Source organism: Felis catus, chromosome B1 (genome assembly GCF_018350175.1).
Source record: "Felis catus isolate Fca126 chromosome B1, F.catus_Fca126_mat1.0, whole genome shotgun sequence".
Classification (NCBI taxonomy): Eukaryota; Metazoa; Chordata; class Mammalia; order Carnivora; family Felidae; genus Felis; species Felis catus.
This window is the reverse complement of record NC_058371.1, coordinates 96,220,931-96,242,415: the sequence shown is the minus strand read 5'-3', so window position 1 is coordinate 96,242,415 and position 21,485 is coordinate 96,220,931.

Here is a 21,485-nt window from a genome sequence, read left to right as displayed (position 1 = left end):
TTAGCACTTCAACACATTTCTTTCCATTCTTTAGAAATAAACTCTGATTTAGAGCTCTGTATTTCTTTCCTAGTGTTGGTTATAAAAGTGACCATTAAATACAAGGTTTTAGTGACTAAAACATTTGGAGGCCACAGCCAAGCTGACAGCTTTAGGAGAGAGTTTATTTTCAATGTTTTTTTTCTCTAGCCTGGCTTCAACTTTAAATTAGATTGTATTAATCATAACAAAGCTCCTCCCTGCCTTAGTTGAAAGCACATTGCAGACATGGAATCTTTCTGAGACTTTATTTATGACAGAATGCCACATCATTTTAGAGCTTTCATCTTCCATGTTGCTCAGCATTTTATAGGTCTTGTTTTCCATAGCATTTTAGAAACCATGGTTCAAAGCAATAAAAATTACCTAGGGCACTAGGAAGATCTTTAGGGAAAGTAGTCTGCTTCCTAGCCATTGTCTCTATTGATGTAACTTTCACTGTGTTAATTCTGGAATACATAGTAAAATGGGGTAGCTAAGGTATTGGTTCTGGAGCCTTATAATCTGGGTATATTTCCCAGCCTAGTCATTTACTAGGTGCTTGACTTTAAACACCTTAGTAAACATTTCTGTGCTGCTGTTTTCTCAGCTGTGAAGAAAGAACAATGGTAGTACAAACTTCGAAGCATGTTTGGAAGGATTCAATGAGTTAGAATAACTTAAAACATTTAGAACAGTTCTTTACAGTGGCAAGTGCTTAACACTTATTAGCTGTTATTATTAACTCAGAAGTTTGTGACGTTATATAACATAATTGGTGAAACTGAGTGGTCTAATAGTCATCAAATAATTATACTTTGGTTGGTCGGCATGTACATGCTTGCTAATAGTATAGTCTGAGAAATTTAAACTCTAGACAACTATACTAAATTGGTTGCTACTTTCCTATAATTTCCTAGAGACAATAGGAGGCAGAGTAGCTTAGAGCATTGGGTTTGGTCAATTTGAGCTACTAAGAGCATTGGGTTTAGAGTCAGAGAGTATAGACATGTACCAATTCTGTTACTTACGTAGCCTTTCGGTAATTTGGTTCCCACATCTTTAACATGGAGATAACTTCTTATAAGATCATTGTAAGGACAATGAATATGAATGTTTGAAACACCTACCAAATACTCAAAACAATTGTAGAGGGGGATGGGAGGAGGGATTGGCTAACTGCAGGCTAGTTCTATTTATGGTTAGTTTCCTGGTAACAAGTGATGGAGATGGGAGTTTGCTCAGGGCATTAGGCATCCAACAGCAAAGGGGGAACACTCAGTTCTTTTAAACTTCAAGAGAATTGAGAGAAATTACACAACTAAGAAGGGCAAATGGCAACGTGTTGCTGTTGTATTATAAACATAAGTGTGAGGGTGGACAGTTTAGTTCAGATGAATCATTCTGCATGTGTCCCATCCTGTCCAGGAATGCCATTTGCATAAGATGGGCAGCAGAGGCTGAGAAAAGGAGATGAAGGACCCAGTCTTCCTTCTTACTGGTGGAAATGGTTGTGCTATCCCAGGGTTTATTCACCGTTACAAGATTCTCAAATTTTAGTGGATATAAAACTTGAGTGGGGAAGGGGGTTTAAAGGGTACTTTCCAAAGCTGAATCCGCAGAAACTCCCAACTTGGGAGGTTATCAATGTGGCCTGGCAATCTGCTTGTTTGAGGGCTTTCTGTGTGCTTCTGATGCAGGTGGTTAGAAGACTACACTTTAGGAAAGACAACTCCAGTGAGATTGGGCAGAGTAAATTCCCTTGCAGAAGGCAGCTTCCCCATCCACTGGCCTTTTTCCCAGCATGATGGCTTGGTCTGAAAAAGCAGAAACAAACAAACAAAAAAAGCCAGTTTTGCTTTACTTTGAGCCAAAGTACTATTTAATAACCTATGTTAATTGTTTCTCACAACACTGCATGGAAGACAATATTAATTCCACTTGACACACAAGGAATCAGGGACGCAAGGAAGATTTCTTCAGGGGTGCAATGTGGTTTGGTGCAAGCATGAATGATGGGCAAACATTACACAGGTCCTTCAATTTGTCCCCAGCCATCTGGGTATGCTAAACACATCTGTTCCTTCTCCTGGAGAGGATGCTCCACCACTGCCACACGACTTAAATTATGTCAAGAGAGAGGGCTCCATTTGTCCATCTCTCTGGTTCACAGGGATGGCTCAAGGGAGCCTTGGTTTTGCCATGATTGGCATTCATTCAGGGCCTGGGTACTTAACTCTGAATTTTGATTTGGGTATTTGCCAGATACAATACTCTGCCAGGGCCTTCCCAGTATGTTCTCTGCTGTTTTGCTCCTGAAGATTTACAGCTAGTGAAGGGATAAAGAAAGGTCACTGCGAGAGGCGGCAGCATGTGGTGGTGACTCATGGTCTGGGCCTGGTGTGGTGCCAGTTTGGGTGGAACGGTTGACTGGCTGCTGTGCTTGTTTTCATGTGGCTCTCTGCCATGGCCCTGCAGGAAGCAGTTTCTCGCCTGTTTTTGGTTGGAAGGAAGGCCTGGTCATTCTCCCCATGCCTGCTGTTATGGACTCAGGTCAGGCCAATGAAGCCTAGTGGCCATTTTACAAAGAATCCCACAGAGTAGGGGCTCAGGAGCCCAGGAGACAGGGCAATGGCCCAGTCCTGGGAATGGTCAGGTCTTAGACACCAGCCACAGCTACCAGCTAGGAGCACATTGACAGCAGGGGCTTAAGGAAATCGGGAGATGCTGGTAAGCATGGATTTCTGGCAAGCAGATTTTTAACCTTGACACTATTGACATTTTGGAACATATAACTCTTTGTTGTGGGAGGGAGTGGCTATGCTGTCCATTGTAGGCTGGCTAACAGCATCCTTGGTTACTACCCAGTAGATGTCAGTAGCACACCCCAGTGCCTCCTCATTGTCCCCCCCCCCCCACACACACCCATTAAAGCAACCAACAAAGTCTCTAGACATTGCCGAATGTCCCTTGGAGGCAAAAAATAACCGCCAATTAAAAACCACTGTGGTATGGTTGAGTCCCTATCATGTGGCCAATGTTAAAGAAGATCCATTCTTGGGACACCTGGGTGGCTCAGTCAGTTGAGCATCCTACTTTGGCTCAGGTCATGATCTCATGGTTCGTGAGTTTGAGCCTCACATTGGGCTTGCTGCTGTCAGTCTGTCAGTGCAGATCCCGCCTCAGATCCTCTGTCCTCTGCTCTCTGCCCCTCCCCCGCTTGTGCTCCCCCCCAAATAAATAAATTTTATTTTATAATATTAAGAAAAAATTTTAATGTTTATTTATTTATGACAGAGAGAGACACACAGAGCACGAGGTGGGTAGGGGTAGAGAGAGAGGGACACACAGAATCCAAAGCAAATTCCAGGCTCTGCACTGTCAGCACAAAGCTAGATGTAGGGCTCAAACTCACCAGCCGTGAGATCATGACTTGAGCCAAAATCAGATGCTCAACTAACTGAGACACTCAGGTGGCCCTTAAATAAGTTTTTTTTTAAAAGAAGATCAATTCTCCATCTTGATTTCCTCATCCTTTTTCATCATTATCACCATCATCATCATCAAATTTATTGAGCACTTACCATGTGACCAGTACTCTATTTTTCATCTCATTAAATCCACACAACAATTCTAGGTTGAAGAGTCTTATTGTTCCCATTTTATGGAAAAGAAAATTAAAGTTTATGAAAGTAACTTGCCTGAGGTCACACCGCTGGCATTTGGGGCTCAAGTATAGGTGTAAATGCCTCTTACTCACCCTGTTGCCATATGTAATGAGCCATAAAATGGGAGAAAAGTTAAGGTACAGGCAAAGTTGGTATGCAGCATGATGGAGCTGCCAGCAGGAGGTAGAGCCTCCATCTCAGGGCCAGGATGCAGGAGCATAGCTATAAACTCTGTGAAGATAATTAAGGACTTACATGAACTTGAATACCAGGTAAATGATTCAGATAGAGATCCAGTTATTTGGAATGAGATGTAGGTTGGGTCTTGGTCACAGATAAACCTCTACCTGTGCCCAGCTGTTCTCCTATCTGTTCATGATACCTGACCCCTGAGATATAACACCTGATATGAGCCCAGATGTGTCTTTTTCATTTCAAATACTGTTCATTGCACTATGGCTCCTTATCTAGGGCCCAGCCCTCTTTTTCCTGCTTTGTCTGCTTAACTCCCAGCTGCCTTGAGTTGGGGGCATGTCTGTGGGGATGAATGGGCAACATGAGGTTGCTGGTCACCTCTGGCACACTAAAGACTCAGTAACATGACAACTGAAGCTGGTGTGATCTCTGGTGTGTGTAGTTGTGGTTTGTAGGACTAATAATTCTTCCTTGAATGCCAATAGTCAGAGCCAATCCTGGGAAAGTTTGTTTGGCAACAAATGTATTTTTTAAAGGAAGAGCCAGGGTTTCCAAGATTGTGGTTTTCTCAATATCAAGAACACCACGTGGATGTGAGGAAAATGTCACTTAAAACCAAATTGAGCCTCTCCAATGGGCCCTTTAAGGAAATTTTCTCATTAATGGAGCAGCAGAAGAGATTTTGGAGTACACAGTTGTTTTGTAATCTGCCTGATACCTGGAGCCAAATGGCCTTTGCTTGGAAAACAACATTATCAGATAGCACCAGCTTCAATTATAGGGACTTCTCTATCCACACCCAATTAATTAGCTTAAACTCATGCCCAATATGGGAACTGTGAGTACCCTTGGAAAAGGGAAAATTCCAACTAAGTTGCACAGGAAGATTTCTTTAGGGGTGTAGTGTGGTTTGGTGCAAACTAGAATTAGCAATAATTTGGGGGTTTCTGCTACTCAATTGCCTGGTAGGTGCTGATTTCCCACCAAGCCTCCTCAGTATGTTAATGTGTATTTTTATTTATTTTTTAAATATTTCTTTTTATATATATATTCTTTTAATTTATTTATTGTTTAATTTACATCCAAGTTAGTTAGCATATGGTGCAACAGTGATTTCAGGAGTAGATTCCTTAATGTCCCTTACCCATTTAGCCCATCCCCCCCCAACCCCTCCAGCAACCCTCTGTTTGTCCTCTATATTTAAGAGTCTTTTATGTTTTGTCCCCCTCCCTGTTTTTGTATTATTTTTGCTTTCCTTCTCTTATGTTCATCTGTTTTGTACCTTAAATTCCTCATATGAGTGAAGTCATAGGATATTTGTCTTTCTGTGACTAATTTCACTTAGCATAATACTCTCCAGTTCCACCTGCATAGTTGAAAATGGCAAGATTTCATTCTTTTGGTTGCTGAGTAATACTCCACTGTATCTATATGTGTATATATATATATATATATATATATATATATATATATATATATACCACAGCTTCTTTATCCATTCATCCGTCACTGGCCATTTGGGCTCTTTCCATACTTTGGCTATTGTCGATAATGCTGCTATAAACATTGGGGTGTATGTGCCCCTTTGAAACAGCACACCTGTATCCCTTGGGTAAATTGTTAATGTGTATTTTCAGTAGTCACTACACAGGCTCCAGTGTTCCTGTAAGATTGTGAAATCTTCTCTGTGATTCCCTTGTGTGCTGAATTCCCTTTGTCCTTCCCTGGTGGTCTTGCCCTTTCTAGAGGATGTTGTATTGGCATTATTGGTATTTGCTGGTTCAATGAGGTATCATTTCAGGGAACATCATAAGACAGCAAGGTTGCTCATTAAAAATGTCTTGCTTTTGCTCACTCTTGGTTATTTTTAACATATTAGAAATATTGAAAATTATAAAAAGAATACATGTTTAACTATTAGAAAAATAATACATATTTATTGAAGACAAATTATAAAATACAAATAACAAGGAAAAGGAAAAGAAAAATTACTTTGTAATCTCACAACTCAGATATAGCCACTGTTAACATTTTGGTTGTATCCTTGTATTTTTGTTTTGCTTTTTATAAAGGAAGGGAATAGAAGAAATTGCTATGAGACATGTGGCATATTCTTAATACGAATATTTAAAATGATGCTTAAATAAATCTTTTGGTTTCTTGACAAATGGTTCCTGATAATTTTCAAAGATATACATGGTTTTAAAAATTGAAAAAGAAATGCCATATTTTTCTCCTTGCTTATAAAGGGTATATCTACAAGATAGTGTTCATGCATACAGGAGTGTGTGTGTGTGTGTGTGTGTGTGTGTGTGTGTGTGTGTGTGTAAATGGACTGTCTGTGGCTCTTCAAAAAGAAATTCTGTTGCTGGATTTGCTGACTCACTGCCAAGCCCTGCTGTAGGCAGGGAGCAGATTCTGAGTTATTCAAGCCAAACATTTGGCCCTCATGGTTTATTGGCCACTGTGGCAGACTTCTCCTCACACCTCACCTCCTCACGTCTTCCTTGTTGGCATGTGGGCATATCTGGCATTTTGTTCATTTTGCCTCCTCATCTCCTCCTATTTCCTTCAGTTACTCTTTAGCATTTCTCTAATTTATACTAGTATCACCCCAACTCCCTAATGCACAATGTTAGAAATACCCAGACACTTCCTTCCTGAGGTCACTGCAGGAATTCGCTCTCTCCTTCTAAGACCTTGTTTGTTCATATGTGTGCCTTTTCAGGGCTTCTATGCCATAATGAGAAGTCCTCAAGGGAGGCAACTTTACTCACCTTCATTTGTTCACAGTCACTCCTGGAGAGATTCTCCATTTTCTTTCCTAGCCCAAAGTAAGATCAGGGCATACAACTGAATTCAAGTTTTGTCACACCCTGAGGTGGACAGGCTTGGTGAGGTGAGGGAGAGAAGCTGTGTAACTTCATTGGATAATTCGTTACCATACAGGGTAAAAGATAATATTGTACAGACCAGCATGACCAGTCATGCTATCACTGACAGAATACATCCCAGGGCTATAATTTTAAAAAGTTAAAAAAAGAAATGGTTAGCTTTAGTTGGCAAAGAACTTGACACAGGGAAAGTTACTGTAGCCTGCCTTAAAGCACCACAAGGTATTAAGGTGACTGGGATGGCATGGCTTTAGATGAAAAGCTTGCTTTCCAGCTCCTTGGTGTTTCTTCCCCTTTTCCAGTCAGTTATTTTGGTTCACTGTTTGGAAGGTTTGGAAAAGATCCTAAGCTTGAATGAGGCTAATAATAATTGCTTTCTAAGTTCCCGTAATTGCCATTCTAAACATTGATCACGTGGTCACTCATTTAAACCTTAGGAAGATCAGTCACCCCTATTTTGCAGGTGTGGAAACAGTATAGACTTTAAGAAACCCGTCCAAATGCACACAGCTGGTAGTCCACAGAATCAGCATTCAGGCCAAGAGTCTGGCCTTATCGTCATCTTTTAAGAAATCAGGGGGTAGAATTCTGAGTTCCAGTCAGAGGTCTACTAATAATTTGCTGTGTTATCTCAGGCAAGTCACATCACCTCTCTGGCCCTCAGTTTCTTCATTTAGCTAAAACATTCTATGATCCTATCTATACATGCATTTATGCCATTCTCCTCCCCAACCCTGCAATTCTTGTATGTAGCTATAGACAGAAATACAATTTTCTTCAGAGGAAATCCAGGCCAGGTTTTGCATCTAGCTCTTCTTTTGGTCTTGATTCTGCTTCCTCTGCCTGATAGAATTGCTCTTCTATGGCAGGGTCACTGCTATAAGCAGACAATTACCTTGGGGCAGCTGATCTCATTGGGCAAATTCTACTTCGTGATAAAGAGAGGTTTGTTATAATTCACACAAGAAAAGATTTGAGAGAAGGCAATCCAGAGAAATGGAATCATTCTTTAATTAAGAAGTAACTATTCCATGTTTCCAAGGAAGGTTTGTAGTCCATAGAGCAGGGATATGTTTAAAAGAAGAGAGGGTATGGTTCTAAGCATGAAACACTAAATTGGCTGAGGCGAACCCCTTTTTCCTGCTGATTTGCCACATGTTCTCAGCAAGTCATTTGGCCATTTTAGGCTTCTGTTTCTTTGGTGAGGTTGTTATGAGAAGGCCTGAGGAATCACCTGTAAAACTCTCTGCAAATATTGATTTCTGATAATCTCAGAAGGTGAGGTTTCTCAGCATCTTATCTATCTGTAAGTTGGGATCCTGGAACCCTGGCCCCTACTTTCTGAGATCTGTTTCCATGTGGTGGTCTGATTTCAGCAGTATAGGGATCTGGGTGTGTAGAGGGCCTGCTCCAGGTGGGAAGGCTGCTGTTAACCCAAGCAACATAGATTCCTCACTGTTCTTGTACTGTGTGATGATGTAATCAATTGAAATTGAGTTCTTTATGATAGTGATGATGGCAAACATGGAAGATGGGGCAATGGTGTTGACTTTGTGCTCACTCATTATCACCAGTACAATAAATTACTTCATGAGATACTGTGTAAAGGACTATGCATATATTTGTGAACTAGTTCTGTTCTAGATGTTAAAATATACTTGGGACCAGGGTGCCTGGGTGGCTCAGTCAGTTAAGCATCCGACTTCGGCTCAGGTCATGATCTCACGGTCTGTGGGTTCGAGCCCCGAGTCGGGCTCTGTGCTGTCAGTTCGGAGCCTGGAGCTTACTTTGGATTCTGTGTCTCCCTCTCTCTCTGCCCCTCCCCCACTTGTACTCTGTCTCTGTCAAAAAATGAATAAACATTAAAAAAATTAAAAAAATATACTTTATACCAACTTCCTGTTTTTTATTTCCCAGAGCCAAGTCCATCCATTTCCCCCTTTTCCTATGAATAGGTAAATAGTACTCACAGTCATGTTCTAGTCTTAGAAAAAAAATTATCTAAGCTGAAATGTCTTCTACCATTCTTTTACAATGTCTTTGTTTTCTGGTTTTTGTTCCCTGCATTCCACTACTCATTCTTGTCTCTGCTTCTGACCTTTATGGGAATGCCTCAAGACTCAACATCCATTAAGTGAGATCATCATTCCATAATGATGTCTAGGCAGGGTGCCTAGGAGAAGAGCAGATCTTTGTCTTGATATTGGAGAAGGTGATCCCAGATGTGGTGCTGAGGTACAAGAGCAGGGGATGATGCCAGAATGGAAGATTGGAGTCAGACTGGGAAAAATCCCTATGTCACACTTTGGAGGTTAGATTTTAAGCAGGAAGTTCACAGAAGCTTTATACAGATAACACACACGCACACACACACACATGGATTCAGGCGTCTTGTCTAATAAGGTTTCATTTATAGTTCAACACAAACATTTGATAATCCCCAATTTTGTGTTAGGCTCTGTAGTAGGTGCTTAGGGTATAAAGACAGGCAAAACCACGATTCTTTCTTTCCATGAGTCTGAACTACGTCATGACAATCATATAGGAAGAGTTCAGATTAAAAGCTTAGGCTTCATGCTAACAGAAGGTTTTAGACAGGAGAAGGATAATTCTTAAAATGTAAATTAAAATAGTTCTGTTGTTGGTGAGGAGGATAGAGAGAAGAAACTGACAAAGTGTTAACTGTAAATTTCCATTCATTGTTGATTGTCTTCATTGTTATAATGATTCCCATCAGTACTGGGGTCCTTTTGATACACACTTTGGAAAATGCTACTCTTTTGATTTCTCTCTAACATTCAGTAGCTAACACCCACTTGGACAGGAAAAACAAAATGATGATACCAAGAGGAGTCAATTGGTGCATGGCCAGATTTGCTTTACATACCAAGAATTCTTGCCTATTTCCAAATGTTCTGGGTAGATGCAGATTATTTGGAGATTGTCCAGCTAAGGCTTCTTATGAATAAAAAATGTTGCTATAATTAAAATCTTTCAGGTCCAAGTTACCTTTTCCCAGTAACTCACTTGTGATTTATACTTGGAGACACGCTATAATATCAAATTACCTAAGTGGGGAGGAGGAGGGAGGGAAAGAAAACTAAGCTCTGTTGTAAGGATCAGTTGTCAGAATATTGCTGACTTCATAAACCACTCGGGCTTTTTTCCCAAGCAACACTTGATGTATTTATAGTTTTGTAATTTGGTTACCTATCACTTAGCTTATGTGTGAGTCACCCATGAAATATATGCACAGAGACCAGATGTACTAATTACAAAGGTAGAGTGCAGGTAGGAGGGCCCTGTTAAGACCCCTGTTTAACAACAGTGGCAAACTGTGGGGAAAGGATCATTTATCATTAAATGACATTAAGACTAAAATGATAGAGCTTTTGAATCTGGGGCTTTAGAGAGCTATCCAGCTTTGCTCCTGTCAAGCTGAGCTTCCTGTCTTGGAATTATAATTTTCCAGTTTGATCTGGTATGTTTCTTTCATGGAACAGGGGGAGGCAGGAGGGAGAGTATCACAGTGGGAAGGATGGTAAGGGAGGCTACGGGAGAGAGAGGGAATAGCTATTTGAGTAGAGTCATTTGTGGTGACTTAATTTTTCCTCAGAAGTGATATTTGGAGATAAATGTCAGAAATTACTTTTTATTTATTTATTTATTTATTTATTTATTTATTTATTTATTATTTATTTATTTATTTTCAAGCTTCCACAGTATTCTTTTCCTGGAATGACTTTTAAAGTATAGCTGATACATAGTATTATGTTAGTTTCAGGTGTACAACATAGTGATTTGACAAGTCTACATATTGTGCTATGCTCACCACAAATGTAGCTACCATTAGTCATCATACAACTATTACAGTATCATTGATTATATTCCTATGCTATACCTTTTCTCCCTGTGACATTCACTGCATAACTGGAGGCCTGTATCTCCCACTCCCCTTCACCTATTTTGCCTACCCTCCCACCCCTTTTTACCTCTGGCAACCATCAGTTTGTTCTCTGTATTTATAGGTCTGAATCTGCTTTTTGTTTGTTTATTTAATATGTTTTTTAGGTTCCACATATAAGTGACACCATATAGTATTTGCTGTTCTCTGTCTGACTTATTTCACTTAGCATAATACCACCTAGGTCTATCTATGTTGTCACAAACAGCAAGATGTCCCCTATTTCATGGCTGAGTAATATCTTCCATATCCATTTGTCTATTGATGGACATGTGGGTTGCTTCTATACCTTAGCTATTGTAAATAATACTACAGTGAACATAGGGGTGCATATTTCTTTTTGAATCAGTGTTTTCATTTTCTTCAGATAATAAATACCCAGTAGTGGAATTACTGGATCATATAGTATTTCTATTTTTATTTATTTGAAAGAGAGACAGAAAGAGAGAGAGACAGAGGGAGGGAGGGAGAGAGAGAGAGAGAGAGAGAGAGAGAGAGAGTTGGGGGAGGGGCAGAGAGAGAGAGGGAGAGAGAGAATCTTAAGCAGGCTCCATGCTTTAGATTTGATTTGATTTCATGACCTAAGACGAATTCAGGAGTCAGACGCTTAACCAACTGAACCACCAGGCACCCCTAGTATTTCTATTTTTATTTTTTTGAGGAAACATCATACTGTTTTTGACAGTGGCTGCACCAGTTTACATTCCTACAAGCAATGCACTGGGGTTCCTTTTTCTCCACATCCTTGTCAACACTTGTTATTTCTTATCTTTGGGATTCTAGCCATTACCTGGTGAAATCCTGTCCATCTCTCAAAATCCATTTCAAAATTTACTTCCTCTGTGGAAACTCAGGTCTTATATTGTCTTTCAATTGTATACTGGCATGTTAAATTCAAACTGAAGGTGTTATGTTTAGGAGTAAGAAAATTTTCACATTGAAGGTGAACACATTGTCCTGTATCAAACAAAGGTATATGTAAGGTTATTTTATTATTTCTGAAGGTTTTTTCTGTGACTTGTAAAATTGTGGTTTCCACCTAGCATTAAGAGGAATGAATTAGTTACTTTCAGGACAGATGGTATACTTTTCTCTCCCTATGCTTGTCCTTACACAGAAAAAAAGGAACCAGATGTTGGGGAACTTTCTTAAATAAAGTTATGTATCCAAGAGCCAACTAGACCTAAAAAATTAATTCACTCTGCTCTAAATTTGTATGCAGTGTTTTATCTCTCAATTTAACTGTCTGAGTGGTCCATTTCAGCTATGGAGACCACCTTGGAGATATTTTGGCAACAAAGAAACTCAAAGCCAAATTAATTACTAAGTTACAAACAGTGAGCCACAGTATTTAAATGCAAGCTCAACACAAAATAATGTTTTCATGCATTTGAAAAGACTCACTCCAAGCCTCCTTTTGGAGATTGGGTGGCTCTAAATACACCTAACTGGTGCACAGGAAAAATTCTCCAGTGGTGCTTGGATACTTTTTGTGGAGCTAGATATCTGTGCAGGAAAGATGAAGTCCCTGTAGCCAATGGTGAGCACAATTCCTAGCAAGTTTGGGTAACTGTAATTCAGAGGCTCTTGGTGAATACTGAGGGAGATCTAGAATTATGGCCAAAGCCTGACTTCAGGGCTCTTGGCTTGGAAAGACTCAGCTGTATGCACTCAAATCATCCTCCTCTCAAATCCCTTCATGGTACACAAAAACTTACTGACTGAAACCCACGTGCCATTCATTCATTCATTCATTCATTCATTCAAAACACAGTTGTTAAATGTGTATTATAATCTGGGTATTGTGAAAGTTGGAAAGAAATAATATATATTTCTACTAACCTCCTCTATCTTACCCAGTCTAGTGTGGGATGAGTTGTTCATGGTGAATTTATAGGAGATTAACAGCTTTTTCTAAACTGCTTAAATCATTTTGAAAACATTTTTAGTGTAAGTAATATAGTTAATCTATGGCAAAGGAGGCAAGAATGTAAAACTGGAAAAAATAGTCTTTAATGAATGGTGTTGGGAAAACTGGACAGCTACATGCAAAAGAATGAAACTGAACTACTTTCTTACACCATACACAAAAATAAACTCAAAATGGACTAAAGACCTAAATGTGAGGCCCAAAACCATAAAAATCCTGTAAGACAACACAAGCAGAAATTTGTCTGAAGTCAGTTGTAGCAACATTTTTCTATATGTGTCTCCTAATGCAAGGGAAACAAAAGTAAAAATAAACTATTGGGACTATATAAAAATAAAAAGCTTTTGCACAACAAAGGAAATATCAAAAATACAAAAAGGCAACTTACTGAATGGGAGGAGACATTTGCAAATGATATACCTGATAAGGGGTTAATATCCAAAATATATAAAGAACTTATACAACCAACACAAAAAAAAAGAAGAAAAGAAAAGAAAAGAAGAAGAAGAAAATAAAAAACAATCTGATTAAATAATGGGCAGAGGACCTGAATAGATTGGTCCAAAGAAGACATCTAGATGGCCAACAGACACATGAAAAGATGCTCAACATCACTTATTGTCGGGGAAATGCAAATCAAAACCACACTGAGATATCACCTTACAGCTATCAGAATGGTTAAAGTAAAAAAGACAAGAAAGAACAAGTATTGGTGAGGATGTGGAAGAAAAGGAACCTCTCTTCCCATGATCCTGAGATCATGACATGAGTCAAAGTCAAGAGTCAGATGCTCAACCAACTGAGCCACCTAGGTTCCCCTTTAACACTATTTTAAAAAAATACTTCTTGATGTACAAAGTACTTTTCATGTATTATCTCATTCAAACCTTAAAACAACTCAAATTTGGAGAATAGCTGGATTAAGGTCACAACTAATACATGATAAAGCCAACCCAGCTCATCAGATCAGGGACCCTCTTTCTTCCCTTATACTCTAAAATGCTGCTGGTACGAATTCTCACTACTGGGACATTTTTGTAAGTAACCTAAAACCCCTTGCTGTAATATAAACCAGTTTCCTCCCCCACCCCCAGCTTTATTGAGATACAATTGATATATTACAGTGAAACTTTAGGGTGTACAATATGTTGATTTGATACACTTATATATTGCAAAATGATTACCACCATTGTGTTAGCTAACACTTCCATCCTGTCACATAATTACCATTTTGTTTTTATGGTGAAAACATTTAAGAATTACTGTGTTAGCAGGGGCGCCTGGGTGGCTCAGTTGGTTAAGCGGCCGACTTTGTCTCAGGTCATGATCTCGCGGTCCGTGAGTTCGAGCCCTGCGTTGGGCTCTGTGCTGACAGCTCAGAGCCTGGAGCCTGTTTCAGATTCTGTGTCTCCCTCTCTCTGACCCTCCCCCATTCATGCTCTGTCTCTCTCTGTCTCAAAAATAAATAAACATTAAAAAAATAAAAAAAGAATTACTGTGTTAGCAACTTTCAAGTATATAATACATTGTTACTAGCTATAATCGCCATGCAGTACATTAGATCCCCAAAACTTGTTAATTTTATAACTAGAGGTTTGTACCCTTTTGCAGTGTCTTCCCGTTTCCTCAACCTTCCAGTTGCTGGTAACCACTACTCTACTGTTTCTCTAATAAACTGATTTCTTTTTGTTCTATCCTCAGTGATTTTTTTTAAAGAATATTTAACCACCCTAAATTAAAGGATTTTCCCAAAATGGTAGGTTTATTTCATGCAGTATTGAGGTCGTAGGGACCTAAGGAGAAAACACTGAAAAAGACTGACAGGTTTCTAATGAGGTTTATGTCACATGACCACACTTCTCATTTCCAAGCAAAGAGTGTGTGTGTGTGTGTGTGTGTGTGTGTGTGTGTGTGTGTGTGTGTGTTTGGTTGACATGATAGTCCCCTGATTGTCCCTTCTCCCACTTCTATCCAACATGTTAAAACCTTTTGAATCTAAAGTATAAAACTACAGTGAAGAATATAAAATTGCAAATTTGTGTTCACAGGTATTATAAGCTTCTGGAGGAAATATCAAAACACTTTCTTTCTGTTCTGCTCATGGATTATCCACATGGCACTTTCTCTTAACCCTGTCTTCAGCACCATGTTCTTTCTTGGGCTGAGCTCTGAGGCCCAGGTCTGTTGATCTGAATGGACTGAGACCCTGGCCTGACTTAGTCGAAGGTACAGGGGTCAGTGTCAGAGTCATGATCGGGACTCAGGCCAAGTGGTTACAGGGGAAATGGCTGACAGGTGGGAAGAGGCTAAGGCAAGTCCTGGGACAAGTAAGCCTGGGAAGCAGGGAGGCCCTCAGACTGGAGACAGGAGAAAATTCCTTATCTAATAGTTCCAAATACTGACTGAAATAAATCAGTCCCTTTTATCAGGAAGCAACCTAAATTTGTACCTCTAATGCTATGCCCCAAGAAGGCCCTTTTTTGTTCTAAAGGGCTGGAATCTTTATTTGGTTTGGTTATCCAATAAGAGAGATGGCCCTTCTGTGCAGACTTTCTGAACACCTCCTCTGCTGGTAACATTGCACCTTCAAATGGATTTACCTCTCTTTGAGGAGTTCAGGTTTTCATTTCACCTCAATTTCGAGCAAGTAGAATACTTGGTATCATTGTGCTTCTCTTCTTTGTAGTTTTCATCCTTGGGAATTTTGTGCCCCTGGACTGAAATGGGCTTGGGCAGAACCCTGAGGCTTGGTTGTCACAGGCTTAAATCTTTTCCATAGAGAAAATGTGATTTGCCTTGATACTTATTTGGGGAGGTAGGGCTCAATCAACACGTTTAGGTTGTGATTGACTTTGTGCATTCCAGGCACAAGACTTGACTTTTTTTTCAAAATTAGGAAGTTTTTTAGGGGCACCTGGGTGGCTCATTTGGTTAAGCGTCTGACTTCAGCTCAGGTCATATTCTTACGGTTTGTAAGTTTGAGCCCCGTGTCGGGCTCTGTGCTGAGAACTCAGAGCCTGGAGCCTGCTTCAGATTCTGTGTCTCCCTCTCTCTGCCCCTCCCCCCCCTCAAAAATAAATAAACATTAAAATTAGGAAGTTTTTCAGGTCATATGTGCTGAAGAATACATTAGAAATAGGCTTACCAGTGTAGAAATTACTTCAGACAAAATGTTTATAGATGAATTCATTTTATTCCATTCAACAGATATTTATGAATGTCTAATAGTAGCGATTGAGACAAGAAGGGTCAAGTGTTATCTCTTCCTTCAGTTCATCTATAGGAGCTTCAGAGGCAGAGAGTTATAGAAAGTATGATGAGTGCTATGGCCACTTTATATTAGAGAATTTCAGCACACTCTGCAGCCAAACATCTCCATATACAATATCGTCCTTTAAACAGGAGTTGTTGTAAGTGACCAATCTGATATGTTGGCTAAGTATAACTTTATTCATTTATGTGAAACATTTCATAGCATGCTATTCTGATTTATCACTATGTGTCCTACATCACCAAAGAGACTAGAATGGATTGGTTTGTGTTTCCCACACTAGCTTAGAAGCATTACAGATACAGTATATTAAGTTTTAAACATCAAAGAGAAAATTATCAAGTTAGAATTTAATTGGTCAATCTTTATTTATGCTGGAAGAGCTAAATATATATTATATTGTATACTTGTAGATTCCTTCCTTTCTGGAAACAAAACAAAACCCTACTGTATTAACTAACATGATAATTTTTTCAAAGATGAGCAGGAAATTGTTTTAGGTTAGTTCCTATTTAATGTAGTTTCCTGAATGAATATTTATTTTGACATTTGTCTGTTTCTTATTAGAAGCCCAAATGAGAACTCAAAGTGTGCGTGCGTGTGTGTGTGTGTGTGTGTGTGTGTGTGTGTGGTGGTGGTGGTGGTGGTGATATTGGGGCACCCGTCACTTTCCAATGCATCAGTATAACTCCTTATTCTTATTCATTATTATTCACTTGGTTCCTCTTACAATGTGAATAGAAGGAGACAAACATTTATAGATCACTTAAAACATTTTACTAGAAGAAAGGGAACAAATTAGCCCACTTGAATCAGTAGCTTTGCAGTGGAGAATGAGCAGAAGATATATTTAATCTTTCATCAAAGACTTTATTTGAAATTACTAATATACAGTTCCGCTCAGAACAGTGCTAAATGAGTTATTAGAACATTAAACAAGATCATCATTGTTTTTATTAGCAGCATTATTCCTTCCTCCTTTTGTTAGAAAAACACCCTGCAGTGTGTGCAGATCTGTTTAATTGCAATGCTTTTACATTTTCCCTCAAATGTAGTTGACTTATTTTATAAATATTTCAAGTACATAATTGCTGTTTTGCCTTAATGAAAATCACGAATGTATTTAGATAATCTAAGGGGGTAGAACCCATTTGCTCCTGTGTCAGGTTTATAGGGGAGGTAAGTATAACTTGCTGACTATATGGACTGTGATCCTGAGAGAGGGTCTCTGGCCTCCAAAACCCCCTTTTATACATTTTCAGAATGAATAATCAAGGGATGTAGTGAAAGCTGTGGTATCAGACAGACTTGGGCTTTAAGCATATTGAAGGGACTATTTGGGGGACCTTCAGCAAGTTCTTTTACCTACTTTTAGCCTCTGGAATGTTTTGTAGTATTGATTGAGAATAATAATCCCAAACTTGCCAGAATTATATGAAGATAATTAGATAATATTAAGCACCTAACAGAGGATCAGGCAAAAAAAAAAGTGCATTTCTTACCTTGCTGGCTGTTTTTGACTGATAAAAGAAGCTTGGTAAGGAGATTCTTGAGGTTCCGATGCCAGTCAGCAGAGATCCATCTGCTTTGCTTTAGTATTGGGGTTAAGCACCCCTGAATTAATGCAGAACCACTCCTTCTATATCCTGTGCTGAGAAGTGAATCTTTGTCCTCAACCATCCACATCATTATGGTTCAGTAGGAATCATAATAGCAAATGTGAAGATGTAATGCTTATCTGGAATGGAGAAAAGTGGAACAGATGTAGAATCTGGGGTTTGGCTAATGGTGCTGGAAAATTATCATAAGGTGGACTATCTGGTAATCAAAAAAATCAGATGTCTTTGCAAGGATGTGGCAGGGGGTGAGGAGTGGTAGAGGGTGCTATGAGAAGCTAGGGAGGGGCAAGGAGATGAGCAAGAGTATAGTCCTTCTTATTGGAGGAGAGGCAGCTATATACATCTGCAAAGAATCTATCCCACAGCCAGTGATTGCTATTTTCTCCTAGACAATATCTGGGAAATTATCCATGTTTCTGTCACTTAACCCTATAATGCTGTGCCCAGACAATGTTCAACACTTTGAAATGAAACCAGTCACTTCAGTTAATGGTATAGTCAGGTGATACCCCATACTGATACATCTTTCTTAAGGCCATGTGCTGCTGGAGATAAGTTGCGGGCATGAGCTCGTGTGGCTTTCACATGCTGCTATCCTGCTGTGGGCACAGGAGTAAACTTGTCTTGAATCCATGGCTTTGAAAATGTGAAATGGACAGTGCTTTTCCTAGCATTGTTGCCCAGAGAAAGAGTAGAATTTACTTAACTTTGTTGTTATTTGTCCCATATGCTACTTTCCTGGGCCAATTTTCAATCCTGCTTAGAGGTGTGATGGAAAATAAGGCAGTAAGGCCAAATTATCCATCAGTAATTTCTGAAGTCTGGAGAAACCAGACTGTCCAAGGAATTTCTACCCATTTAAGAGTGAGCTTGTAGGATCTCTAGGCCTTCCTAGGAGTGGAAACATTTTCCAAACATCTCACAGAGCCCAGGACAACATCTTAGCCACAAGATAGTTGTTCAGGGGTGCCTGGGTGGTTCAGTTGGTTAAGCATCTGATTCTTGATTTCAGCTGAGGTCATGATCTCATGGTTCATGAGTTTGAGTCCCGGTGTGTCAGGCTCCATGCTGGCAGTGTGGAGCCTGCCTTGGATTCTCTCTCTCTCTGCCCCTTCCCCATTCACACATGTATGCTCTCTCTCTTTCTCAAAATAAATAAATAAACAAAATTCTTAAAAAATAGTTGCTCAATAAATACTTTTTGGATGGATAAAAGTTTCTTTGGGACAGGCCCTTTTCATATTTGCCACTTATATTTGTGGACAACTGTGCTTTTCATTGTCATCATCATCAGCATCATTACGGTAATTTTCATCAGGCAGAAATATCTATGAAACACTATGCAAGGTGTGGTGCAAAGAAAAACTGGAGACACAATCTAAGTAGAAGGGGACAGGGGCCAAGTCTTAACTGACTTCTCATTCCTAAAGCCTGACACAGTGCTGGTCTCAGAGTAGAGGCACAATAGTTGTTTGAATAATACCTGAAAGAGTGCATGTGTAATAACTAGTCTGTACTTATTACATCATATAGCTGAAGAGCAGCCTTTTCCATTTCCATTTCTCTTTCTTTTTATCAAACCACCTCCCCAGCACCTCACACCTGAAAGAACTCTTTTTTTTTTCCAGATTGAGCAAGTAGTGTATATTGTATTTCAGTACTATTACTTGGATCTGTTGAGGTGAGGACAGAATGTAGTGCTGCTGTGATGTTAGGATCTTGGCTGCCTTGAAATTTACAGAGAGAAGAATCCTTTCAAATACTAGAAATAGATCAATATTCTTTTCCTGTTCTTTCTCTGTGCCCAGAACACCCACTGAAGTCAGGAGGAGCTGGGGGTGTGTGTGGGAACAGTGGAATGGGTGCCTTTGTCTGTTAATTTGAGTTTCATTCTGTCATTTCACTCCATAAGGTGATTCTGAAAAATGAATGCATTTGTAAGGCTATTAATAACCATATTTCTCCCCTAATCATTATGATTAAGTCATTGGTACTGCCAGGTGCCTGCAGCTTCCATCACAAAGCCCTGAACAATTTTGCTTTGCCATTTGACTACACTGAGATGCTCTGACTGACTATGCCAGAGAAGTTGCTGCTGATTTTCCTTCTTCTGTCAGCCAATTTAAATTCATACTGAAAACAGAGAGTAAGGTTTAAAATAATATTCTAAATCATAAAAGTCATTCTTCAGTTAAGGAACAATAAGTCAGCTTTCCTTTTATTATATTATTCCCAAAGAAGGTTTTATGGTCAAAATGTCACGTCTGGTTTTTCCCACATTTTCTCTTCTTTCATCTTGAGTGTCTCATGATCCAGTAGTGTAATTCCTGACACTTTATTCTTCACCTTGTATTTACTGTAAAAATGTCCCACACCTTCACGGATTAACTGCCTCTTCTCCCCCCAGTATTCCAGTTTATACTTGGCAGTACCATAGAGCAGTTCAGAGTATGGACCCTGAAGAAAGACTGCCTGGTTTGGAGGCCCAGCTCTGCCATTTACTCTCTGTGTGACCTTGAGCAAATGAACAACCACATTAAGACTTCACCTCTTCCTTTTTTTTAAATGTTTTTTTTTAATGTTTATTTATTTTTGACAGAGAGACACAGAGGCAGAGTGTGAGCAGGAAGGGGCAGATAGAGAGGGAGACACCGAATCTGAAGCAGGCTCAAACTCGAACCATGAGATCATGACCTGAGGTGAAGTTTGACACTTAACCACCCAGGTGCCCCTAGCCTTCATTTCTTCCTATGAAAATTGCAATTATAATAGTACCTACCTCCTAGGTTGGTGATGAAGATTAAAACTTTGCTAGCATATTAAAAGTGCTCATTACATGGTAGATTTATTATTATGAGAAAGAGAAAAGCAGTCCCCAGTTCTGGGAGCCAATCTGACATAGAGAGGTCTTGGTGTTCTACTATTGAACATAAACAATTTCACAAAACATCAACAACAGACAAGTGACCGTGAATTAAGAAAAAAAAAAAGACTACTATGTAACCATGTTTGAACACAAACAAAATATGGGCATTGTCCAATCCAGAAACATGACCAAACATTTCTTTTTTTTTTTTTTTTTTTTTTTTTTTTTTTGGCTGGTATGAGGGACTGCTGATTCTTTAACAATTACAGATTTAGCCTGGCTCTAGTCTTCCTTCTTTGTAGATAAGATTTATTACAATGCTCAGTCATAGAAGTGCTCCCACTTCTTGATAGCATCCAATCCAAAGCAAAACCCGCTTTCTTTTTTTAAGTTTATTTATTTTTGAGAGGAGGGATGGGGAAGGAGGGTGGAGAGAGAGAGGGAAGGAGAAAATCCCAAGGAGGCTCTACACCATTAGCCCAGGGTCTGATGTGGGGTTCAATCCCACGAACCGTGAGATCATAACCTGAGCTGAAATCAAGAGTCAGATGCTTAACCGACTGAGCCACCTAGGCACCTCAAAGCCCACTTTCTTAAATCCTCCCCCATATCATCTAACAAAGCCCAAATTCTATAAGTCCTTTTTATACTTTCTTACAAGACATCCCACAGTTCCTTACTGTGTCTGTTGTTCTTTGCTACAGCATACAATATTCCCAATTTATTCAACTACAGGTGTGTGTCTGGTGGTGTCTGCCTGGAGGGCACTGACAATTATTATTCCTTTTGATAACCACACGTCACAGGATTTAAATGAATATAGTACAGAGCAACAGAAGGGGCACTTGGGGACCTTGGACAAATTATTTAATGTCTCTGTTAGTTTTTTCATTTCTAAAATTAGGGGATTTGCTTCATGAATTTTATGGTCATTTTCAGCACCAACATGCTCTGGTATGTGTGTCACAATTATCAATGTTGGGAGTGCTGTGGAACAAGAATAATTGATATGGGAATGTTCTCAAACTTTTTATCTTTCCTAGCCTGCCAAAGAGAATTC